The 6,000-nt window shown below is 43.1% G+C and overlaps 1 pseudogene; it reads left to right on the forward strand.

Moving 5' to 3' along the window:
• The first annotated feature begins 5,666 nt into the window (after positions 1 to 5,666).
• On the forward strand, positions 5,667 to 5,780 carry LOC115463886 (annotated as a pseudogene).
• The last annotated feature ends 220 nt before the right edge of the window (positions 5,781 to 6,000 follow it).

A 6,000-nucleotide genomic window follows, 5' to 3' on the forward strand; every position in this document is an offset into this window, starting at 1 on the left:
TCAGGAGTTGGGATTCGGGCAGGAAATGCAGACTTTCAAGTGGATCATGTCTTGGAGTATGTGAAAGGGAGGGTGGTATGTGTGGATGGGTCCTGGAGGGAGAGGGCTATTAGGCTGATTAATGTGTATGCTCCAACAGAGCTGAGAGAGAGGGTTGAGGTGTTTGAGAGATTAGAACTGTTATTGTTAACACATAGGGTTGTGGTGTTGGCAAAGGATTTTAATGCAGTATTGGCCAAAGAGGATAGGTTATCGGAAGCTAGTGGGGGGTTGGATGGGAGGTCTCATACCCTGAGGGATCTGACGGTGGATGCAGGTCTGCTTGATGTGTTTAAGTGTCTTCAACCCGCTGCTCCTGGGTTCACTTGGTGACACAAACACATAGTCAATTCTAGACCCAGCCCTCTTCCCCTCACTAAACCATCAGTTGCTCTTGAGAAAGCTGAATTATTAACTGTGTTTTTTTCAGATCATCAGGCCTTGAAGGTCAGCCTAAAATTTCTATGGACGGTGTCTATTGGAAAGGGGTGGTGGAAATTAAATATTAGTTTATTGAGTGATGAAACTGTTAAGGCAGAGTATGTGAGGAAGTTTCATGATTGGAGTTCTTTAAAAGATTTATTTTCTTCCCTGGGTGAATGGTGGGAGAATCTTAAGATTCGAACAAGGGACTTCTTTGTACGAAAGGGAATGGCTAAGGCAAGGAGGGATAAGAGGGTAGTTGAAAAGTTGGGGGCCACTCTGCAGAATTTATATGTTTTGGCAGGGTTTGGCTTTGAGGTACAGCGGGATATAATTGAGGTTAAGCATAAGTTAAGAGACTGGTATCAGAAGAGGATGCAGTCTGTCATGTTTCGGGCCTGAGCACAGTTTATTGAGGAACATGAGCGCTGTTCAAGGTTCTTTTTCCATAAGGTGAGGGCGCGTTCATCCATTTTGACTAGCAAGATGAATGAGAATGATATTGAACAGAGGGATACAGAGAGGATCAGGGATTAGTTTTGCAGTATTATACAGAGTTGTATACCTCTCGGGCGTATGATCAGGACATCGCCTTGGAATATTTGAGTTACTTAGAAGGGGAGGTGTTGAAAGGGGAAAGTGTGGCCCTGGGGAGGGATTTGGAGGGAGAGGAGGTTGAGAGAGCAGTGAAGTCTATGAAAGGGGGGAAGGTCCCAGGAGAGGATGGTTTACCCATTGAGTTCTATAGGGAGTTTTGGTCTCTTCGTCAGGGGGATTTTTTGGCCATGTTGTGAGAGAGTTTGGATAAAGGGGCATTGCCAGCCTCACTGAGAAAAGGGTTGATTGTGTTGATTAAAAAGAAAGGTGATAGGCGCCAGGTTAAGAACTGGCGTCCAATTACTCTCTTGAATGCTGATTATAAGATCCTGGCTAAGACGTTTTTCCGCTTGCAAGAGGTGATAGGGAAGGTGGTTGGTCCAGCTCAGACCTGTGGTATCCAAGGACGCAGAATTGTGGATAACCAAGCTTTGGTGAAGGATGTAATTTTATACTGCGAGGAGCGGAACCAGCCGGTGTGTGTGGTTTCCTTGGATCAAAAGAAAGCTTATGATAGGGTGAACAGGACATTTTTGTGGTCCGTTATGGGAAAGATGGGTTTGGGATTTAGATTTATTGAGTGGGTAAGTGCTTTGTTGCAGGATAGTGTTAGTAAGGTATTGGTGAATGGGTTTCTGAGTGCAGAGTTTAGAGTGCAATCAGGGGTGAGGCAGGGATGTCCTATCTCTCCTCTTCTTTACGTACTGGCAATTGAACCATTTGCTAGCGCAATTAGGAAGGAGGCCCGTATTAGGGGCGTGCCTCTCCCAGGTAGTGGGGGCTTAGAAGCACGTTTGGCCCTTTATATGGATGATGTGACGATTTTTTGTAGGGATAATGACTCCATAAAGTGGATGGGCTGGCATTGTGCAAGGTTTGTTGCAGCTTCCTCCTCAAAGATTAACATTAGTAAGAGTGAGTGCTTGTATCTTAACTGGAGGGGTAGTGAGGTGGATTGGGAGTTAAGGATTAAGATTCTGGGTTTGTTTTTTGGGAGAAATATGGCTAGTCGTAATTGGCAGGAGGTGTTTGAGAAGACACAGAGTAGAATAACTCAGTGGAAGACACGAAGTTTGACTGTCGGGGCGGGTCCTAATTGTTAAAAATGAACTCTTGCCATTGATGTTGCATGTGGCTTCTGTATTTCCTATTGGTTCCTTTGGGTTGAGGACTTTGACGAGACAGGTGTTCTGTTTTATTTGGGGTGGGAAGATGGAACGGCTCAAGCGGGAGGTCATGCGCTACCCGCTTGAGTGCGGGGGAGGGAAGGTGCCTGATTTGGAAGTGATTAAGTGTGTCAGTGTGTGTGTTTCTTCTGGCAGTGGTGGAGAGACATAGAGAGTTATGGTTATGGTCGTATTTTGCTAGGTTGTATTTGCAATTGTTTGTGTGTAAGGGCTGGGGTTTGGGGTTCCAGCATACTGTCCCTCACGCTGAATCTTGACAATTTGTTTATAAAGTGATAAAGGATTGTGTTAATAAATTTGCATTACGGGGTATACTCTTGGATGACCTCTCAGCAAGGGGGATAGAGAAAGTTATTTTGGCAGGTAAAACAAGAATATCCCCTGTTGGGAAATTGAGTGCAGAGGAATGCAAAGCTGTGTGGGGGATGGTTAATGCCAAGCATCTTTTGAACGCGCAGAAAGACCTTGCTTGGGGAGCAGTGCATGGATGCATTCCTACAAGAAGTTTCTTATATCGGAGAAGGCTGGCGCCTACCGCTCTCTGTGCCTGGGAGGACTGCTCATGTCTTCTGGCGTTGCAGGATGGCACAGGCTGTTTGGCAGCGAGTGTTTGTTTGGATGCAGGCAATGAATCCTGATGTCCAGTTGGTAGAGGAGGGAGTTCTGTATAGACAGTTGGTTTCAAGGACCTCTTGTGTTCGCTTGTGGATTGGTATTAGTTGTTTGAAAGATGCCTTGTGGAGAGCTCGATGCTTGAGGTTGTGGAGGTCAATTACTTTGGACACAGACATGATTTGTCAGCTTGGAAGGAAGCTTATGCTGGACTACTGCAATGCACTGTATGCTGGCTGCAAAGAACAGACTATCAAAAAACTCCAAACAGCCCAGAATACTGCCACCAGACTCATATTTGGAAAAACTAAATATGAAAGTGCAAAACCCCTAAGAGAGAAACTTCACTGGCTCCCACTTAAGGAACGCATTGCGTTCAAGATCTGCATGATTGTACACAAAATCATTCACGCAGACACCCCAATCTACATGCTAAACCTTGTGGATCTACCTCCCAGAAACGCCACAAAATCGTCCGGCAAATTTCTCAATCTGCACTTCCCCAGCTGTAAAGGTCTAAAATACAAGCTGATGTGTGCCACTACCTTCTTTTTTTTTTTTTAACTCTTTATTTATGAATTTTCCATTTACATCAAAATATAAAGTTCAGCAATATCAGAAAATTAAATAAGGAAATATACATTTATCATTACTTATAGAAAATATTTCAAATTTGTCCTCAATAAGTTTGAATCAAGATACTAGGAAATATTATACAAGAAATTATTAATATAAACTAAATTGTTTAAGCGGAGGGGTCAAAACAGATTACTGCAGCCAACTAAACAGCATTTCTAATTAGGGAGGCAAGACAACAGGTATACCAGCACTCTCCTTGGAAACAATAAAATCTAATAATTACATATTTTTTACTCCCTCGAAGTTAACTGATTCACAGGTAATATAACATTTGCAAGGAAATTTAAGCAAAAATGTAGCACCCAGCTTTAAGACTCTAGTTTTATATATCAAAAAGTCTTTTCTTCTTTTTTGCGTACTCCTTGCCAAATCCGGAAAAATTTGTATTTTTTGACCCAAGAAGATTTCATTTAAATGGCGAAAATAAAGTCTCAGAATATTGTTTCTGTCCATTTCCAGTGCGAAAGTCACAATAAGTGTCGTTCTCTCTGTAACTACTTCCAGAGAGTTCTCTAGAAATTCTGTCAGGTTTAAATCTGGAGCAGCTAATAATTGCTCCTTTGGGATTTTAGAAACACCCGTAATATACTGGGTTCTCGTTATAGGGGGATAACCCTCCATTGAGATTCCCAGTATTTGAGTAAAATATCTCTTAAGCATATCTATGGCAGTAACAAGGAGTGATTTTGGAAAATTAATTAGCCTTAGATTGTTCCTTCGGGCATTATTTTCCAGATTTTCTAGTTTCTTTTCCTGTATTTCTCTTTCTTTAATTAAGGAAAACGTTAGATTTTGAAGTTTTCCAACTTCAGCTTCCATCTTCAAAACTTTTTCTTTCTGTTCCTGAAAATTTTTGGACAGATTTTCACTAGTCTGTTTAATTTCCTTAATTTCACCATTAATAGTAATATTCATCTGAAGTAATGTACTATTAACCCCTTGAATTGCGTCCCATAATGAATTCATAGTCACCACTGAAGGTCTCTGTATTCCTCCATTACTCTCGGCGGCGAAACCTCGGGGAGCAGGGGCACTGACCAGCAATTGCTCCTGCGTTGTTATCTCCTTTCCCGGGGTTGAAGTGCCTGAAGGTCCTCCTCCCAACGGCGTTGCAAATAGCATTTCCAACTGCCGTGGCCCTTCAGGAAGTCTTTCGCTTCCGGGTTGTGGAGGAGCGGTGTAAGAAGGAGGGCTCAACGTCGCTCCTTCAATGCTGCGGTCCGCTTCTAAAACAGCCGAACCCGTCGAAGCAGTCAACTGTTCACCATGGCTCCCAATTCCGAAGATTTCCAAAGTTGTTTGTCGGGAGATTGGCGTCGTCGGCGGAACCACGGAGGTAGGAACTGCCGTCTTCCCCTTTCTTTTCCCCATTTTGAAATCGGGGAAAAGAACTTCTCTCGAAAAAAACAGCGATGTGTCTCAGGAGCTTTGGGAGCACACATCCACTACTGACGCCATCTTGATTCTTTCGTCCGCTCGCCACTACCTTCTTCTACATGAGCATGCAGCTATGGAATGCATTACCCACAGACCTAAAAACAATTGAGGAAATAACTAACTTTCGCAAATCTCTGAAAACATCTCTCTTCAACAAGGCCTACAAAGAGAACCCATAGCCCCAACAATCCACCTCACCAATCCATCCAGTTATGAAAGTCCACCTTCTAAACTTACCCACCCAATCACTTCCTTCTTCTTCACCTTACTTAATCTCTACATATTACTAATTGTATCTGATATCCTGGAATGACAATATCATAACTAAACTATGTAAGCCACATTGAGCCTGCAAATAGGTGGGAAAATGTGGGATACAAATGCAATAAATAAATAAATATGTGATAAGCGAAGGAGGACAATCCTCCTTGCCTGAGGCTTTTTTTTTAGCATCGCACTGGAGCTTATTATCACTGCATTCCTCAGTTTAGTTAATGGAGTATTCTCCAAAGTGGTTCCTGGTTCCCCCTTGCTGAGTAGGCTGTCCAAGGGTGGTGTGGATAGCTATTATTTATATTTCACTGACTGTATTGGTTCAGATTGAAAGTATTTTGTCAAATGGATGGGCTTAGTTTTTGAATGTGTTAAAGGGGTGGAATTCCTGGGTAATGATATTGTGTTGGTTCTTTTCTAACCTCTGTATTTGCTCAGAATGAAAGTGTGTTTGTGTTTACTTTTTCAAAATGTTCATTCAGATATTAAAGTATCTGTTCCTATCAGTTTAATATCTGATACGTCCCCTATCCGGGGACCTTATATTAAATGGATTTGGGGGGATAAGTCACATGATGCTAGGCGAAGGGAAGGTCGCCGCTTGAGAGAGCTCCGAGTCCCCTCGCAGAACAACTTCCCCTAGCGCTGCACGCATCGGCAGAGAACCCACGAAACTGCGATAGAAAAGCACGGGAAACTCCCCCGGTGTGAGCAAAGGCTGGCGAACTGAGATTCGGGTCAGAATGGCCACAAAAATCAGCCGGAAAGACAGCACACGGAGCTGCACGGGCGA

Source organism: Microcaecilia unicolor, chromosome 2 (genome assembly GCF_901765095.1).
Source record: "Microcaecilia unicolor chromosome 2, aMicUni1.1, whole genome shotgun sequence".
NCBI lineage: Eukaryota > Metazoa > Chordata > Amphibia > Gymnophiona > Siphonopidae > Microcaecilia > Microcaecilia unicolor.